We start from the raw sequence: 21,586 nt of genomic DNA on the forward strand, positions 1-21,586 counted from the left end.
GGAAGGCTATTTATTTAAAAGAACCTCAAATGCTTTCAAAACGTGGAATAGGAGGTGGTTTTATTTGTGTGATAACCAATTAGTGTATAGGTGTGTAAAATACAAACACAATTTATACTTGTACAAACTTATTGCCAAATTTTATTTACTTTATTTTTACTTTTTGATGACACTTCAGTTTATGTAGTAACTTAATAAATATTTCTATGAATTTTTAAGGAAAGAACTGGTGAAGAAACTGGCACTGTGATGGAAGATGATCTTAGACTATGTTCAATTAAGCCTGTTATAGAAGGGGAAAGACGTTTTTTGTTTTGAAGTTTTATCACACAAGTAAGTTATAAAGAATATATAACAGTAGATTTATTTCCGAATAATGGGTCAAAATGATATGAAGAAAAAGAAAAAATCTATTTTTTTTTTACTGTTCATAACAATGACTGCTGAAATGAATATTTTTAATAAAAAATGAATTGCATTAAAACTTTGACAAATCTTTTTTTTTCAAAATGTTTTTTTATTATATTATTGAATTGATTTTTTCTTGAGGCGAAGTTGATTTCTTTGTTTTAATTTTATTTAAAAAAAAATCTGAAAATTTTGTAATACCTATATTCTCACGCGCGTTAGTGGTATACATAAATGCTGCATAAAAACATGATTTTTGTTTAATTATCTATAAGATATTTCAAAATAATTGAAAGCTGTTACAAGAAAATATAAAAAATAAGAATTTTCCTTTTTCAATAACTTAACACAACTCTAGAATAATTATTTCGTTTATTTCTTAGCTTTTTTGTTTGTATTGTCACCTCCAAATTTAATCTTTTTTTTTTTTTTTTTAATTAATAGAAGTCACATGCTGCAAGCCGATTCGGAGGAGTCTTTAAATGCATGGATTTCAGCATTGCAGCAAGCGATCGGGGCGGCTTTGCAAAGAAATCATTCCCATTTACAAATTAGTAATAACGCTGGCGTTAATATGAACAATTTGAACCAAAATAGTGCTTTCAGCAGTATAAGTGGAAATATAATTAGTGGAAACAGTGATAGATCTGATAGCCCACATAAACGTTCAAGGTTTGTTCTCTCGCCATTAGTAGATCTAAATTTTCAATTAAAAAATTAAATCATTTATAATATATTTATTGAAATATTATTTTATAAACAGTTTATATATATTTTTTTCAATAATACTTTATAATTTGTTAAGAAAGAGTTGTCATAATAATAATGATCAAAATTAGTCTTACATAGTAATTAATCAATATATTTCTCTCTGTTCTTATATGCATGGTTCATTGCTTTGTGGCCATTAGTTTATTTTCTAATCGTAGTATCTTACAAAAATTTATCATCAGAATGTGGGAGCAATTATTAACTATTCCTGGTAATAACTCTTGTTGCGACTGTGGTAATCCTGATCCAAAATGGGCCAGCATCAACTTGGGAATTACTTTATGTATTGGTAAGTATAAACTAATTTTGTAACAATAATTTTAATAATATCTATTATGACTGTCTAGAAGAAATGTCAATCTCATAGTTTAACAATTTATTTTTTATTAAAATATCTGTTTATGTAGAATAATCTTTCTAGCAACAAATTAGTATTTCATCTTTTATAAAAAAAGCCTATAGTTTAATTTCATTAGAACTATAATAATAATTTCTGCTAATCTTTTGATTTTTATTTTCTTTCTTTTTATAAAAATAGCATGTTCAGGTGTACATAGAAGTCTAGGTGTACATTACAGCAAAGTGAGATCATTAACTTTGGATGATTGGGAACCCGAAATCGTCAAAGTTATGGCTGAACTTGGAAATAATATAGTTAATAGGGTATGAATATACTAGATTTAAATTTCAATTTAGTTTAGTTGTCAAAACATCATTTCTTTTTATAATATTTGTCTGTAGTAACTTTCTGAACATTCAATTAAATTCCCTAATATTGAATATTGAGCTTTTCAAAGATAAAAGAATACTTTTTGCTATGTTTGACTTAATTTTTATTTTTATTCAAACTAAACTGAACTATAACTTTGGTTAAAATTTCATTAATTTGGTAGAGATATTTAGTATGTAGAAGTAGAAAATTATTCCCTTATTCTTAAAGGGCATTCAATAAAATTGCTATAAATATTATGCTTATGCTTTTCTAAAGGTACTACAGATCTACTACATTTAAGAAAATAGATTTATCTGTAAATATAATTTTTTGAGTGGATAGATAATGTGAATAATATATTATTACAGATATATGAAGCAAATGTTTCGGATATTACAAAAGCTACACCAAATTGCCAAGGGTATTATATATAATTAAATATACTTTCATTTATGCTATAAGAAATATTCACAGAAGAAAATTAATTTCAGAAATATAAGAGAAGCTTGGATAAAAGCAAAATATGTTGAGAGGCGCTTTGTTAATTTATTACCTAGTTGTAACAATTTGACATCGAATGAAACGAAAGACAATCCTGATAATACTATGGCGAATGACAATAGGAAAAGTCAAATTACAGAAGTAGGTGTTAGAAAATGGAGTGTTAGGAGGTTGAGAAGAAGGCCTCGCAGGTAAAATGAATTTAATAGAATAATTACGTATCGATTTATCAATTCGGGGTTTGAATAATATCATTCATTCTACTTTTGGCATTGATTTCAGGAGTCTATCAATTCCTGACTATAAATTGAATCAGTTATTTATTTCCAAAACACTATTTTATGGCTATATATGTACACATTATATATATATATATACTAGCCGGCCCGACAGACTTCGTCCTGTCAAAAAAAAATGTAATGTGGCGGTGTTTTGTGCCTACCTTTTTTCTATTCTTTGCAAAAAATTATCCTGAACAGAACCGTCACCCTGGTAATAATTCGGTGTGAATTAAAAATAATTAAATAAAACACTATAAGCATTTAAGAGTAAGTAATTTTAATAATGTAAATCATAATTCAAAAATCAGTTCAATTTTCATTGTAGTGCTTTGTGATAAACGATGTTTTTTGTTTGATTACCTAGTGCATAGACAAATAAATCTGATGGTTTTCCAATACGGGAACAAACAACATACAATTTTCCATGTGAGAAGCATGGGTTTTCTAAATTAATACCACAAACACTTAATGATACCATAAACGCACTGGAAACGCATTGGGATGCATGGTGCGAGAACATCTTCTGATTTATACTATCTTTTAAATATAGTTGGTCGATATTTCGCAACATTATAATTGCCGATCCAACCTTTAATTGAAGATTGTGAGGTGACAATTCTAGCAAATCCAGCGGGTTTAAAAACTCCGATGGATCGTCTTGGTTAGTTGCCGAATCAACTGATTCGCCTGTAATTTGTTCTTGAATTTTGAAATTTAATTAATTTACATCATTGTTTTTGGCTGCCAAGATAGCTTGATTATTAGAAAGATATTTCTATGTTTATATAAATATATTCAAATTAGATTATCAAAAACTACACAAAATGTCATGTAATAGATCATTGTTTTTTTTACAAATTGCGTTGCCTACTCGATTAAAGAAGAAAAGGGCTGTTTTAGGGTTTTCCCGCCAATTATTCGTTTTTCTCCCGACACCATATTACCAACTATCCTTGACTTCAACGAACATTTTAAAAAAAGAATTAGCCAAATTGGTCCAGGCGTTGTTGAGTTATGCGCCTACCAACACATTTTGCGATCCATTTTTATATATAAGATATATATATATATATATATATATATATATATCATATATATATAAGTATTTGGAAAGGATTCTAAAATTATGGATGGTAAATATTCGTATTGACGATTGATGATATTTTTCTATTGTTTAATTCATATTTACCTGATTACTTTTATTATTGTTGTTAGTCTACTGAATTTTCAACAAACCTAAAAATATAATCTGATTCAATTTTTACACAAGGAAGCATTTCTGTATTTTTAACTTGTCACTCTGAGGAATAATCTATAAAAACTCCATTATATGAATCGAATCGAACAAAATGAAATAGTTATGTTTAGAATTTCTGCAATGCTGCAGAATATCTATGCTCAAATGTCTTTAGCATTAGTGCTATATTCCCATGATATTATATAAAGAAATTTATTACTAAATATACTGCTTATCGTTGCTTGCTTTCTTCACCTGGTTATTAAAATAAGAACTTGAGTTTAATTTCAATAGCTTACTCTAGCGGAGGTCAATAATATGATCGTTGAAAATATTGAATTTATTGCAGCAAAGAAAACGTTTTACAAGCAAAACCTAACAATAAAGTATTATCAGCTTTGACGGAAGCTGCAACTGATGAAAGCTCGGACGACAATGAGACAATCAAACAAACAGCTTGTAAGTGAGAATTATATTTATGATTTGATTTTTTTAAAGTTATTTTATTAATTAAATATTATTCATTGCTGAAGTATTAGCGGATCCCGAGATGTTACTTATAGGAGACGACGTACCAGAATTAAAAACTCCGCTAGAATTGAGTAGTGATCAAGATTCTACTGGCGGAGAAAGCGATGGCATAGCAGGTTAGTAAAATATGCTTCATCTATTTTTTATATAACGATTAATCATTTATATATTTAAGACGTTAATAAGAATACGTTTTAATTATTTTAGAAGAGGATGATATTTGCAATTTAAATCCGAATATGTTATTGTTTCGAGCGGCTGGTGCTCACAACCTTCCTGTTATGTGCAGTGCATTAGCTCTAGGTGCTGAAAAGACTTGGGCAAATGAAGAATGTGATAATAGTACGCCTCTACATCAAGCAGTACTCTCGGTAATGATTATTATTGATAATTTTTAAAAAGAAGTTTATTGTATTTACAATTCAATGGGATCGGAAGATATGGATGTGTTCAATTGAAAAATTATAGTTTTTTTTAAGAAAACTGGGGACAAGTTATTTTATTGACCATTGAGAATAATCAATAAATCAATAAATCAATTTAGTAAAAGTTGAAGCGTTTACACTAAAGAATTTATATAGAATCTAATTATTGCGTTTGTTTTGTTCATTCTTTGTCGTTTCATTGGAAGGATTTTAGTTTAAACTTTTTAACTTCTCATGGAATAAGTTAAAATAAAAACTAGTTGGTTTGGTATTTAGCCTCGAGGCAAGTTACATGAACTTCCCGATATGTGTAAATAATCGACTTAATAAATAAAAAATAAATTAATTTATGAGTGATTATAAATATTCCGACTGGATTTATTACACATCATTGCAAACGAACGAACGAACACGTTAACTCGGAGTATTTTCTAAAAGTAAATTTTCAAAAATCATTAATTTTAATTAATTAATAATTATAATTGAACCAGTTTCGGTAGGACTTTAATGGTTTACTATGTTTAAGACCAAGTATACTAACGTTATACCAACTAAATCATCTAATTTTATTTTTAACAAACGTCAAAAAAACTACTCATTTTCTCAAACTTTGATGAATTTTTGAAATTAAACTACTTGTCGTAAGGCCGTAATAATTCAGTAAGTTCTATAAGACCATGATATATATCGGCAAAAAAAGTTCCATAAAAATCGGCCAGAATTTTTTTTCAACAGTTAATTACAAGAAAACGGCTCGGTAGATTTTCACCTAAAACTAATCACTATCATTCCCAACTAATATCTTTCGAACAGTTTTTGATTTTTTAAAATCGGTTCGGTAGTATGAGCTTAAATGTGAACGAAAGGTTTAACACTTTTTTCCAAATTACAAAGAAACGGCTCGGCCGACCGTCGCACAAAACTGAGAAACGATAATCCTCATTGAGATACACCAAATGCTTTTTAAATATCTGAAATCGGTTCAGGCGTTTTTGAGCAAACGTCGATGAAAGTTCTAATTTTGACAAATGCCAAAAAGACCATACTAATTTTTGCAAACTTTGACAAATTATTAAAGCTAAACCAGTTGTCGTAGGGCCGTAATATTTTAGTATGATCTAGAAGACTATGGCATCTGCCGTCAAAAAAATAATCATAAAAATCGTCGAATTTTTTTTTTTAAACTTTATTACAAGAAAACGGCCCGGCCGATCTCTACCAAAAACTAATCAGCACGATTCCCAACCAATATCTTTCGAACGGTTTTTGAATTTTCAAAATCGATTCAGAATTGCGGGCTAAAACGTAGACGAAAATTTTTTCACTTTTCTGCGATTTATAAAGAAACGGCTTGGCCGATCGTCGCACAAAATTGACAAACAATAGTCCTCATCGAGATACATCGAGTGGCTTTTAAATTTTTGAAATCGATCCAGCCGTTTTTGAGAAAACGTTGATTTACGGCAAAAAATCTGTCCACATACACGCACACACACACACACACATACTTTTTCCAAATTTGGTCTCATTCAATTCAGAATGGCTTGAGACGTCGAGAAAACATAAAATTAGCAATTCGGATTTTTTGATGAAAACATAAACTTCTCCTTCGGTAAGTTAATAAAAATTCGAAAATAAAATTTTCTGCATATTTTTGCATTTCAAGAACTCCTGAACATTTTGGCATATCTTAGAAAAAATTTATGCATGCGTGTATAAGTGTGTGTATGTAAGGATACAATTTCTCGTCCACGATTTTGTTCAAGACAGCGAGGCAAAAATTATAATTAAGTTTTTGAGAGTTCGATTAAATTTTTAGAAAAGCAGGTCCAGCTGTTTTATAAAAAAATCCCGGAATTTTCAAAAAAATTAAAAATTATCAAAAATTCAAAACCGAATTTTTCCGAAATTTTAAAAAAATCTTTTTTTTTCAGTTTTTTTACAAAATGATTCTGAAACGAAAAGACAATTCTAAAAAATAAAATTTTATTATAATTTTTATTTATGATCTTCGGATGCCTTTATTTTATCTGGACTCGATTAGGTTTAAATTTCTTGTAAGCAATTTACAATGTTTATGATAATCTATTTGAAAATATTTAAAACAATTGTTGTTAATCGTTTATCATTTTTGTTGATTATTGATTATGGATTTTTATTCTTTAAATATTTAATTACTATACGGGAAGTTCCAGCAATGCGCTTTGAGACACTTAAGTGTTAATTCAAAAATAAAAATTTTGACGTTGTATGAGCATGCAAAATATGCCTTAATCGTGATTCAATTTTTTCTGATAAAGGGTTCCGTGATGGCTTGCGAATTTCTTTTCTTGAATGGCGCCCGATTAAATCAGGCGGATGCAGCTGGTTCCACTCCACTTCATTTGGCCACCAGATTAGGGCATACCGCTCAAGTGTGTCTGCTGCTAAAACATCGAGCTAAACATGATCTTAAAGATACGGAAGGGCGGGAGCCGATCGATATTGCTGTCAACCAGGCTAATGCTGATATAGTTACTCTGTAAGTAGGATGCTGTATTCTATCAATTATTATTTGTTAATATGAATATATGTATACAGTCTACACTTGTGTACCTCGCTATGAGAAACTCGGATTTAACATACAAATTAGGATAAATTGTAGCGCGTTCTATGGAAACTGTTTATCGTGTTGTATAGGAACCGTGTCATTGTTAGAATTCGTACCGCGTTAAAGAATACCAATAAGTACAAATGACATTAAATTATAATTTAAGAAATATAATATATGTAATAGAATATCTTGTAAACTATGAAGAATATAATGCAACATATTTCGCTAAAAAATATGTATATTATTTTCAGATTACGATTAGCTCGTTTGAACGAAGAAATAAGAGCCACTGAGCATGCACCAGGAGATGATACATTCAATGATGTAGTTAGAGATTTTACTCAAATGGCTTGGAATCATCCCGAACGACTGCAAAGAGCTAGAGCTAATCAGGATTGACTGTGAGGTAATATAAATTTTTGCATATCTTTACTTTTTAAAGACTTCTGAATATTTTGGGATTTCTTACGATTAGAAAAAATTAATGTGCATTTATATTGACGGGGGGACGGATTAACATTTTTGAAAAAAATTTACTTCGAAAAAATTAGATTTTTGAGAAACTATAAATTTGACAAAAATTTACTTTTTTTGAAAAAAAAATTTTTTTTTGGAAACAAAATTTTTTTGAAAAGAAAAATGTTTTCTTCATTTTGACATATTTTGGAAATTCTGAACTTGCATAGAGACGAAATGTCAAAGCGCGCAAGTGCCGCGCCGCCGTCTAACGGATAAGCATTGGTACGGAACCCATAGAAATGTAAAAAAATGTTATACTTATTGTTAAAATCTCTATAAAATATCTGATAATTTGATGTGCATATGTCTAATGATCATTTTTGACCGCCAAATGGCATTTTTTTTACTTTTATTATTAGATCTCCGAAACCGCTGGATCTGCCTCCATGAATACTTGATCAATTCTTCATCTTGTCAATACAAGTAAAACGTTTTTTGAATTCAAATCGGACGCTCCGTTCTCTTAAAAACTGATCTACCGTTTTCGGCACTTTTTGCCCCGTATCTTCGGAACGGCTAGACCTGCCTTTGCCATAAACTAATCAGCACGTCTCCTTATCAATACGAATCGAATGTTTTTTGAATTATTCAAATCCGTGTTCCCGAAATCGTCGACGAAAATTTGTATCCGCACATGCATACACACACGTACATACACACACACACACACACACACACATATATCCATTTTTTCCAAGGTATGCCAAAATGTTCAGAAACCTTTGAAACATAAAGATATATAAAAATTTTCATTTTCGATTTTTTTGCGATTACTATAACTTGCCCTACGGGAAGTTAAAAAAAGTTGAAAACAAAATGCAATTTGGCTTTCGATAATGATCATTAGGCATATGCTCATCAAAATATGAGATATGTTATACAAATTTTAGTAATGAATACTAATTTTGTTCACATTTCCATGGGTTTTGACACGTTCGGTCTGTTTTTTTTTTAAACTTTTAGAAATTATAAATTACGTTACGGGAAGTTCCAGTAATTTGTTTTAAGGCACGATGCCATGCAGCAATAGTTTCTAGTCATTCCTATGTTAGGTGTCATAATAAATCAGATTGGTATATTAAGATGACTACGATTCCAACTCTTTTCAAAGTACATATTTTGTATGATGTACATATTTTGAATGATAATTTCTTTTGCTCTTAGTTTTAGTTACTTCTTATTTTACATAAGCTTCTAAATCTTAAAATATATTACATTTTAGTAAACCTTATTGATCTGCAAAGGATACCAAATGGTTGCAAAAATGTGATCATTCAGAAAACACTAATCTACGTGATAAAGACATTGAAGATTCACGTTTAATGAAAGGTTAGTTTTATATATTATTTTCAATATTTTATAGAGATATAAAAAAATATATACTTTATTTTATTATGTATATTAATAGTATATTTGCATATTAATAATGAAAGCGGACTCTATAATTTTTTTAAGAACGTATATTCCTATCTTATTGATTTTTATATGCAAGTACTTCAAATAAGATTACACAAACATTTGATTTCTATTTCAAATATTCATTTGATCATATCTATCGTGAAACAAATAATTATGATATTGCCAAAACTTGATATTATGTTAAAAACTATGTTTGGTGATACAATTAATTGGTTATTCCTTTTTTAATACCATGGGGAATTGCGCAAAAATATTTTTTAGTTCTTTGATTTATTTGTTTTAATTATGTTATTCGATTTTAAATTAGAAAAAATAACTTGATTATTAATGAAGTTTTGAACTTTGCTCTGATGTGTGCCAATAACAATTTTCGTATAAAGTCGTAGACAACATTTTATTAACTTTGCAAAATATTATTCGATGAATTCTATATAAGATATATAAATATATATATATATATATACAGTACAGGCCAAAAGTTTCCGGACACATGAAAAAATCTCATTTTCTGAGTTTTGAGCTATATTTTTCATATAAAAATAATTTTATTCAAGTTAGTTTTGTACATTCTACGTAGTATTAATATTTAGTGACTGATTTGTAACCAATTTGTGAGAAATGATGGACTAATTAGCAATGAAAATGTTAAAATGTCACAGTCGATTTTCCTGAATATGACCACCCTTTGCTTTGATCACTGCAGCGCATATTTTTGGTAATCTTTTGACGAGTTTTTGCAATGTTTGCGCAGGTATGTTCTTCCAGGACTCGTTAAGGCAATTCCACAGGGCAGAGAGGCTGCTTGGATGCAAATCCTTCATGAGCCATTTAGGCTCGTCCCACAACAGCTCTATTGGATTAAGATCCGGCGATTGTGCAGGACACTCAAAAAACCACTTCTGCGAACAGTCAATAAACAAAAGAGATTGCAATTTGCCAAAACCCACTTAAATTGGACCATCGATCAATGGAAATCAGTTTTATGGACGGATGAGTCAAAATTCGAACTTTTCGGAAATCATCGACGTAGGAAGGGTAATGAAAGACTCAATTCTAAGTGTATTTCGCCAAAGGTGAAGCACGGTGGTGGTTCAGTGATGGCTTGGGGTTGTTTTAGATTCAATGGAATCGGATCGCTTGTCAAAAAAGATGGAACTTTAAAGAAAGAACAGTATCATACCATACTTCAGCGCCACGCCATTCCATCTGGTCTTAATTTAATTGGTCCAAAATTTATTTTTCAACAAGATAATGACCCTAAACACACTTCCCGACTCTGTGCCAATTATTTGAAGCGAAAACAAGACGAAAAAATACTTCAAATAATGGATCTTAATCCAATAGAACTGTTGTGCATTTGTCTGACTGATTTGCATCCAAGCAGCCTCTCTGCCCTGTGGAATTGCCTTAACGAGTCCTGGAAGAACATACCTGCGCAAACATTGCAAAAACTCGTCAAAAGATTACCAAAAATATGCGCTGCAGTGATCAAAGCAAAGGGTGGTCATATTCAGGAAAATCGACTGTGACATTTTAACATTTTCATTGCTAATTAGTCCATCATTTCTCACAAATTGGTTACAAATCAGTCACTAAATATTAATACTACGTAGAATGTACAAAACTAACTTGAATAAAATTATTTTTATATGAAAAATATAGCTCAAAACTCAGAAAATGAGATTTTTTTCATGTGTCCGGAAACTTTTGGCCTGTACTGTATATATACAATAGTGCATATAAATGTTATCAAAAGAAATAATTTGAATACACAACATAGTTTTAAATTTGTAAACTAATTAAGTAGATTAAATTTGATTATGAAATTGGGTCAAGTTTAGATAAATAGATTTTATTATTAAATGTTTTGAAATTGTATATTGTATATAGTTTAAAAAACTTCACAAAAATCGGCGCATTTCCTTGGCACTTTTATAATAGCTTGTTGCATTGTTAGTATTGTTTTAAATCAATACTGCCCTAAATTGTGAGAACTGATTATTTTATATATGCTAAGTAATTAAAAACAAATTCCTCTCGTAGAAATATTTAATAAAATTTATTTTACATATAAATAATAATTAGAATAAATGATTTTTTTCACTCGAACAGAAAGTTGTATTTGACATTTATTAAAATTGTGTGATAAAATATTCTATTAGCTTGTTTATTATTAGATTTAATTTGTAAAAAAAAATTTAATGTAGGGACAGATGATATTTAACTGGGAACAATTTTTTTATCCAGATCTGAAATTGGCTAGATGTAGTAAATAGATATTATATTTAAGTATATATATATATTCAACTCGAAATAAAAATTAATAGATAATTAAATAATGAATATTGATTTTAAATATTTTCGTTAAATGCCTAATTTGGTCTTACTGGACACTGCACTTTATTAATTTTGAATGCTATCTGTGTATTCTGGAAAATCATTTCATTATGCTGTTTTTTATGTTTTGTCGTCCTGCGTTTAACCATTTAATTTGTATAATACGCAATAATATTTTAGTAACATGAGTGTATTGTCCAGTAATGACTATCCAAAAATTTTATTATTCTTGTTGTTATCAGTATAAAATTTTTGTTATACATTTAATAACTTTTAAAAAAAGATTTATGTTAATATATTGATGAAGTGTTATGCTAAAAGCTCTCTAGAAATATTTCAATATGAATTTTGGTAAAAAGATATCTACTGTCCAGAAGTAAAGACAACCTCAAAGTTGGCGTAATTAGGGAAAAATGTACGTCTACATGAACTTTTAATAACTCGTAAATATTTCGCCGTATTTAAACTGAAATAGCCGGGCTTATTTAGTTTTGTTTCTTAAAGTCATCTTCCTCATTTTAATGGTAGAAATTTTCATAAGAATTTTTTATAGATCTTAATGAAAAACTAATATTTTAAAATTTCTTTTTCTGCACTGTTTCTGTGGTGTCAGGATTAAGTCAAAAGTTGCATTAGAACTTTGAATATTATCATATTAGATATTGATAAACTAGCAAGATTTTTTTTAATATTCTTTTATTTAACTTTATTCTGCAATATGTTTATTCAAAAGTTTTAAACAGAGACTGCCAAGATATATTTTACAAAATAATATTGATTAGAAATTAGTAAATACACCCAATATAACGTATTTACATTCTACGGCGTATGTACTAGGGATATAAACTGGCAAGATGAGGTTAAATCTATATAGAACGGATTTTTTACTCTCTATCAATAATATTAGTTAAAATGTATGTATTAAAAATTTATCTTTATTAGCTTTCTCTGTTACATGTATTACATTGAACATTATTGTATTAAATATTTGTAAAACGCTTCTATATTAAAGCCCAAATATCATTTACCAGTATTTTGTTCAGGAAAATCATTTACCATGATTTCGTTCAGGGAAGTAATATCCAAAAATCCATATTTTTCCTAACTATTCTGAAGTGAAATTCTTCGCTGCAAACGGCTTCTTATCGGCGCGAGTGAATAGAGTTTGAAAACTTTGGAAAGTTTGATAATTATATTTTTTATATATAATTCAATATATGTATATTACATTTATATTGTATATAATAAAATTATAGATACGATTACGCTCGTTAATCCAGCATACTGTGAGAAGGATTTCACAAAATGATAGATGTTTCAAAGTACCACCTAAATGTGAAAATATATAGCTTTAACATTATATGTTGTATTCTTAATTATGCATAATATTGTTCTTATTGTACATGTATGAAATACAAGATCTTGGTGGTTAGGATAGTTTCTGAGATGTGTTAGAATTATTATAACTAATTATTATTAAAAGTTAATAATGTAGGACATTCTCGATTTTGTAAAAATATAAAGCATGTTATCAAAAATGTGAATTGTTTGTTTTTAATAATTATATATTCCTGTTCACCATCTCACCCATGATTGTATACCTCATATCAACAATTGTTTAAACGTTAAAAACTACCGCCCCTTGAGGAAAAATAGTTTAAACGCATATGTATACAGTGGTACCCCGCCTTACAAGCGACTCGTCATATGAGTTTTTAGAGATACGAACCGCCAAAGAACCGGCTCATTTGCTTACAAGGTAACCATCAGGTTTACTCTTCTGGGATTTTGGTGAAACGTAGCATGGTTATAAGGTTGATTGTCAAACCGAACACATTTAAATATTAGTCCTAGGAGAAGCGGTTTAATTATAAAAATTAATTAGAGTTGCGAAAAACGCGCTAAGCGCTATATCTACGAGCGTTTGGATGCGTTTAGCGGTGTTACTCTCAACTTTTTGTTCGAATCCCGCCAGAGTTAATTTTTTTTAATTAATTTTTACATCTATTTTATTAAATATTATAATATTTGCATTGCATAATGATAAAATAAAATAAAACTTTTTTTTTATAAATGATGCATATTTATAATTATTCATTTATTTATGCATATTTCATAAGATATTTTAAACCACTTCCTGAAGACTCGTACAAGTACCTGTTAATGCCCCAACGCTGGGGTGTTTAAAATAGGTATAAACAATGTCTACGTTAGAAATGTTAGTTTTTAGTCAGAATAAAGCTTTCTAACATCTTATTCCAGTTTATCGAATCGAATATCGGATATCGAATAACTTTTATAATAAACTGAAAAATAATGTAGTATGATTTTGTTCTCTTTAGCGTTCGGTTGTGATATATTTGAAAATTAAAATGGCTAATATAATTAAAACATCCAGTGATGAAGAATATTCATTTTCTTGTAAAAAGCAAGTTATAATAGATGCATTTGATTTGTGTAAGCAATCATTATTTAAATTTAAAAATATTGTTGGAGTTCCAAGTGCGAAAAAATATCCTCAGGATATTTGAAACTCAACTTTTTGTTGGGTTTCATTTTGTTCAAATGAGCAATCAATTACTTCTGTCAGGACTCCCGTTTGCAACCATGCCTTAAAATCCGTTGGAGCAGAATCTGATTGGGTCGTCTCATCATGGCAACCGTTGCTAGCTTGACATTTTCAGTAAAATTATTTTGCGATTTTCGTTACCGTGGTAACCGTCGCTAAGATAAAATTTTCAGTAAAATTATTTTGCGATTTTTGTTTCCATGGCCACGGTTGCCATGGTAACCGTTGCCATGGCATTTCTTCTCTATAACAGCCATGCAGCATGATTGCTTTGAAAGAAAGATCAGAATTTTTAGAAAAATTCAAATTATAAAAAAATTTAAATTGTTTCAAAAAATATCAATTTTTAAAAGTTTTCAAAAATTTTAAAGGTTTTAAAAATCTCTATTTTCATTACGGGAAGTTCCAGCAATTTGCCTCAAGGCACGATGCCATACACCACTAGTTATTATTCAATTTCTAGTTACACTGTGGAATGAATTATTGGCATTTCAATGTACATTATTGCATTGGAAAAATTGCTTCGGGATACGAAGAACGTATTCATAACGCGTTAAGCTCGCAAGGCGGGGCACCACTGTAGATGACTCTGGTTGCACAGCCACGCACTAATATTTTTGCACTAAAGTTCAAGACAAAAATTCAACTAGTTTTTGGATCATAACTCCTTGAATTCTGATGCTATCGCAATTTATTATATACCTTACTTCTCTTTTCCATGCGCGTGGGACTGCTCCGAACCGACTCCGCTCAAATACATTATAATTAAATAAAAAAATATAAAAAAACTTAATTTAAATTAAACATTATAAAGCAAAATAACAACATGTATCTTCTTAAATTTACTAAAATATGTTATTATAAAGCAGTTATGAACCGCAGTAATACACTTTTCTTTTTTTATAATATTGAATTAAGGGGGTTGTTCTTTTTTTTGTTACAAAAAATGCAAGGTATTTGTTTTTGTTTTTTCTCGAAATGTATTTATCATAGAGACATGCGGTTTTTTTTAAACAAAAATTACAAAATCATAGAATATTACGTGATTTTTTTGTTTTTTTTTTGCGCCGTCATTTTTTAACCAGGGGGCGCCAAAGTCGGTCTTGCAAAATCGATCTCTTTTGCGGTGCCACAGATAAATCTGTTGCGCATCGCCCGAAACAAAAAAAAAAAAATTACGTTGAAGAAGAAGTTTGTTACCAGTCCCCCTACCAAAATGAAAGAAAAAAAGCAAGAAAATGGCAGCTATTTAAAAAAAAATGTCAAAAAAGGCCTTTTTTGGGGCGAGAAGCTTCGCAAATTTTTTTTGCGTAATGTTATCAAGTTGTTTGAGGTAGGGGGACTCGGTATTTGTCAGTTTTTGTTTAATTTGTGGCACCGCATTGAAAAAAGTCAATTTGAGAAAAACGTATTCAAAGTTCTTGATATAATGTACTGAATATACCATTTAATTTAATGTACTAAATACACCATGGTGTTCAAAGATGCTGACACATTAAAAAGATCATGTGCATGAGGTATTATAATGAAAAAGAGGAATCTGGCATACAATAGCTCGCGGAGCGATAAAAAAACGCTTTCAGAGGATCATACATATAGAGATATAAATATCTATAACTTCGTCAAAAAAATAGATATTGAGATGATTTTTTTTTTTGAAATGATTCTAAGGTTTTTATCTTTCATAATATCAAAAAATCTCAAAACCGAAACAAAGAAAAATAAAAAAAGAACAACCCTCTTAACTGAAAAATGTAGATTTTATTTGACATATTTGAATAGACTGATTGCGTGGATTATACACTTTGATTTTTAAATAATATTGAATTCACTGAAAAATGTGACTGTTTGAATAGACTGAAAAGCGTGAACTAAACACTTTCCCTTTTTGATAATATTGAATTGACTGAAAAATGTAGCACTTTATTTATAGTTTTCTATACTTTTTTTCATGAAGGCCACTTGCATTCACCTCTTGCGTGCATTTAATGTTCTTAGTTTTTAAGTTTCCAAGTTTATGAAATAGTTCACATCTTTCCAGATTATTCATTAATATCCTGATTGTAAGATACGAATCGCTTGTTCTTCCATATAGTACCCGTTCCTGCAATTTTATATAGACTTGCTAATTGGTTTCAGTTTTTAATAATACCACCAAAATCATCAGAATACTTTATATATCAGCATCATTATTAGTATGTTTAACTGATATTTTCAGCAGTAAAGGTTTTTAGCATTGAAATGAACCGTGATTTGTTGTGACTATTTGCGAGAAACTCCAATTAAACAAATTATGTATTTTTTTAAACCAGGACAAGTTTATACTCAAAGTGAAAGAGAAGAAGAAGGCGAAGAAGTATCTTTTCCCAAACCAAATTTTTTTTTCGTTTAATCATTTTGTGCATCATCGGCCAACCAAATTCAGACTGACCAAGGTCTACGAGATAGACGACATATATAAGTAAAATCGGAAGATTACGATATTACGATGTACAAAATATTAAGAAGGTGAATTATTAAGAAACTAGTTGAAAGAGGCATTTTTTCTTAAGACAACGTTTGCATGAACTTGATAATGAATTTGTGATATTCAATATTTTTCCAAACTTTGGTGAATATTTAAAATAGAACTACTTGCCGTAGGGCCGTAAAATTTCACTATGTTCTTTAGAATCATGATGTCAATCAACATAAAAAAAATCATCGAAAAAAAATTCAACGATTAATTATGAAGAACCCTATCGGCCGATTTTTATCCAAAACAATTAGAATTTTTGGCTAAGACATGGACGAAAATTTTCCACTTTTCTCTTAATTACTAAGGAACGGCTCGGTCAAATTTTTTTAACTTCCTGAAGAAGTTTATGTTTTTATCAAAAAATCGCTAATTTTATGTTTTCTTGATGTTTCAAGCCATTTTGAATCGAATGAGATTGTGTGTATGTGTGTGCGTGTATGTGAACAGATTTTTTGCCGTGAATCGACGTTTTCTCAAAAACGGCTAGACCGATTTCAAAAATTCAAAAGCCATTTGATGTATCTCGATGAGGTCTATTGTTTGTCAGTTTTTTGCGACGATCGGCCAAGCCGTTTCTTTACAAATCGCAGAAAAGTGAAAAATTTTTCGTCTACGTTTTAGCCCGCAATTCTAAATCGATTTTGAAAATTCAAAAACCGTTCGAAAGATATTGGTTGGGAATCGTGCTGATTAGTTTTTGGTAGAGATCGCCGGGCCGTTTTTTTTGTAATAAAGTTTTAAATTTTTTTTTTTCGTCGATTTTTATTTTTTGACGGTAGATTCTAGATCATACTAAAATATTACGGCCCTACGACAACTCGTTTAGCTTTGAAAATTCGTCAAAGTTTGCAAAATTTAGTATGGTCTTTTTGGCATTTGTCAAAATTAGAATTTTCATCGACGTTTGTTCAAAAACGCCTAAACCGATTTTAGAAATTTGATGACCATTGACCATTTGATGTATCTCGATGAGGATTATCGTTTCTCAGTTTTGCGCGACGATCGGCCGAGCCGTTTCTTTGTAATTTGGAAAAAGTGTTAAACTTTTCGTCCACATTTAAGCTCATACTACCGAATTGATTTTAAAAAATCAAAAACTGTTTGAAAGATATTACTTGGGAATGATACTGATTAGTTTTAGGTGAAAATCTACCGAAATTTAAGCCGATTTTTATGAATCTTTTTTTGGCGATTTATATCACGGTCTTATAGAACTTACAGAAATATTACGGCTTTACGACAAGTAGTTTAAATTTAAAAATTCATCGAAGTTTGAGAAAATGAGTAGTTCTTGTGACATTTGTTAAAATTAAAATTAGACCATTTACTTGGTATAACGATAGAGTACTTTGTCTTATGAACATAAAAATTATTGATTTTTGAAAATTTGCTTTAAAAAATACTCCGACCGGGTTGACGTGGTCGATTTTCAATAATATGTAATAAATCCACTTCGAATACTTTTAACTACTCATAAATTAATTTATCTATCATGGATTAAGTCGATCATTTACACAAATCGGGAAGTTCATGTAACTTGTCTCAAGGCAAAATACCATTTCCAACAATTTAAATTAAACGACCAGTCGTAGTACCGTGATATTTTAGTATGATCTGAAGACCATGATATCTATCGTCAAAAAAATCATAAAAATCGTCGAAAAAAATTTTTAATAGTTAATTACAAGAACTTGTGCTAGCAAATCTTTGCCAAATAAGAATAAAGCGGATTCCCAAATAATTTCTTTTGAGTTTTTAAAATCGATTTATAATTGCGGGCTAAAACGTGGACAAAATTTTTTTTTGCTACTTACAAAGAAACGGCTCGACCGATCATCGCGCAAAACTAACAAACGATTGTCCTCACTGATTTACATCGAAAGACTTCTAAATTTTTGAAATCAGTCAAGCCGTTTTTGAGAAAACGTCGATTTAAATTTAAAAATCTGTTCACATACACACACAGGCGCATATACTTTTTCCAAATTTGGTCTCATTTGACTCAGAATAGCTTGAAACGTCGAGAAAACATAAAATTAGCAAACGGATTTTTTTATTAAAACAAACTTTAATTTCGGGTAGTTCAATATTATAGTGAAAATGTATTAATATTGGAATTAAAATACTTAGTACAATACTAATGAATAAGAAAAAAATGAAATTAATGGTAAAGCGGTTGAATTATATGAAAATATTTTTTTTTTTTTTTTTTTTTTTTTTTTAACATTATCCAACAGCAATCAGAACATATTGTTGTTCTATGGCTGTTTGGTTCAATATTAACTCAAGTAGAGTTGCACTTGAGTATAATAGTTGGCATGGTAGATAACCCTCCAGTGAGGATTACTAGACACTTAGAGAAGATCTGCTGGTTGTTTCTTCTTGAGTCTTCTGGGTTGAGAGTCCAATAGCAGCGGTTGTATGATGGAATTTACGTGGTTATGTAGCCGGGCAAAGTGGGATATGCTTCTTTTACTGATCACTTCTTGAACTGTTTCCATATGGAGGTCATTATGCAAGATTTCGTTGGATACATACCAAGGCGCGCTTGTGATAAGTCTTAAAATTTTTGATTGTTGTCTCTGTAAGGCCTTGATTCTGGTTTTGCTGGCGCATCCCCAAAGCTCGACTCCATAGGTCCATATAGGTTTAATGGAAGATTTGTAAATAAGAAGTTTGTTGTACAGCGACAGCTTGGAGTGATGTCCTATTAACCAATATAGTGACCTGACTTTGCTTCGTATCTCTTTTATTTTTTGGTTTATATGTTGTATCCAGTTTAGTTTATGGTCCAAATGAATACCGAGATATTTGATGTTGGAGACCTCTGGTATAGCCTTGTTATTCATGCTGACAGGAGGGCATTTACCCTTTTTCAGCGTGAAGGTTATATGGCACGACTTGCTTTCATTAATTTTTACTCTCCATTTTTTGGACCAAAGTTCAATTGAGTCTAGATGCTCTTGGAGTATCTTGCTGGCTACAATAGGATTAGAGTCGTAGCCATTATAACAGTGTCGTCAGCAAAAGTTCCTGTAAGGGTGCCGTTGCAAGTCGGAATATCATGGGTATAAATGATATACAAAATAGGCCCCAGAGCACTTCCCTGGGGGACCCCGGCTTCAATTTTCCGAAATGTCGATACCTGCCTGCCTACTTTTGTCCGAAAAGTTCTGTCCGATAAATAGGATTTGAAGAATTCATAGTAATCAGGCATAATTTTGTTGATTTTGATTAGGAGACCATGGTGCCAGACTCTGTCGAACGCTTGGCTCACATCGAGAAGAGCTGCGGTGCAATATTCTCCTTTCTCAAACGATTTGTAGATTTTGTCTACCACACGATGGCACTGCTGGATCGTTGAGTGCATTGGACGAAATCCAAACTGATGTGTGGGAAATATCTCATATTTAGTCGTGATATCCGACAAAATCATTTTTTCAAATAGCTTGGCAATGGTGGACAAGAGACTTATTGGTCTGTATGAATCTGGTAATTCTGGATTTTTGCCTGGTTTTAGAATTAATATAATTTCCGATTGCTTAAGCAATGTAGGCCAGTACTTCAGTCTGTAGATGGCGTTGATAATGTATGTTAGTAAAACTTGTCCTTTTCTTGGCAGCTCTTTCAGCATTTTAGGTGTTATTAGATCGATGCCAGGGGATTTCCTATTTTGCAGCGCCCGGGTGTGAGAAAATACTTGAGCTGGAGTGAATTTTGGAATACGTAATTCAGCGCTACAATCTGTTGGAGTTCTGGCTATTACAACAGTATTATTGTCCATGGAAGGATTTGGCTGGAAAACTGTTTCCAAGTGATCCGCAAAACAAACTGCCTTTTCAGAATCGGTACGAGCCCAAGTAGGTTCATTGGGAGTGTTGATTTTTAGTGGGCTATTGATTGAGTGCTGTTTGTTATTGGTTTTTACGGCACGCCAGATTGAATTGTCTTTTCTATTGAGATTGGTGATGTATTGGTTAAAACACGAGTTATTGTGTTCAAGCAATTTTCTTCTCAACTTGTTATTCAGATTGTTAAAAACAGTTTTATCCTTTGGATCGTGAGATTTTTGCCAAAGACGTCGAGCTTTGCGTTTTTCGGCAATTAATCGTTTAATTTCAATACTTAATGGTTGATCGTCCTTCGGCTTTGATGGTGGTGTTGAGAGTTTTGCAGCGTCTTGTAGTACATGTATTAGATGATTTAGAGAATCATCAATGTCGTTCGGTGATTTCAAACGAATCTTCAAGTCCAATCTTTCAGAAATATTATTTCTGTAACGTTCCCAATTTGTCCTCGAGTTGTGTAAAAAAGTTTCAGGAAAACTTACTGCGCAGGTGCAGCTCAGAGTTATTATCAAAGGCGAGTGATCCGATGACAAGTCGTAGGTTGAAATTATCGATATGTTAGAGAGATTTAATCCTTTTGTGATGGCAAAATCAAGCAGGTCTGGGTGTTTGTGGGGGTCACTGGGCCAATATGTGGGTGACCATGGAGACACGACGGCAAGTTTCTTAGAGGTGATTGCTTTTTCGAGTTCACGACCTTTAGGCGTAGTTAATCTTGAACCCCAGAGTGTGTTCTTACAATTGAAGTCACCTCCAACTAGAAATCTGGGACCCATCGTGTTGAAGAATGCTTGAAACTGATCAGATTTGATGGTATGTCTGGGTGGGCAGTAAACTGAAGAAACCATAATGTCGAATGGTACTACGTTCACTAGTAATGTGGTGGCCTGTAAATAATTAGCATCGTATTTGTTTAG

General features: G+C 30.8%; 1 pseudogene; it reads left to right on the forward strand.

Annotated features, from left to right (window-relative positions):
• The first annotated feature begins 234 nt into the window (after positions 1-234).
• Positions 235-9,261, forward strand: LOC113370198 (annotated as a pseudogene).
• The last annotated feature ends 12,325 nt before the right edge of the window (positions 9,262-21,586 follow it).

Source organism: Ctenocephalides felis, unplaced genomic scaffold, assembly GCF_003426905.1.
Source record: "Ctenocephalides felis isolate EL2017-DRISC unplaced genomic scaffold, ASM342690v1 CF-g0.4_SCAFFOLD_01492, whole genome shotgun sequence".
In the NCBI taxonomy this organism is placed as follows: domain Eukaryota; kingdom Metazoa; phylum Arthropoda; class Insecta; order Siphonaptera; family Pulicidae; genus Ctenocephalides; species Ctenocephalides felis.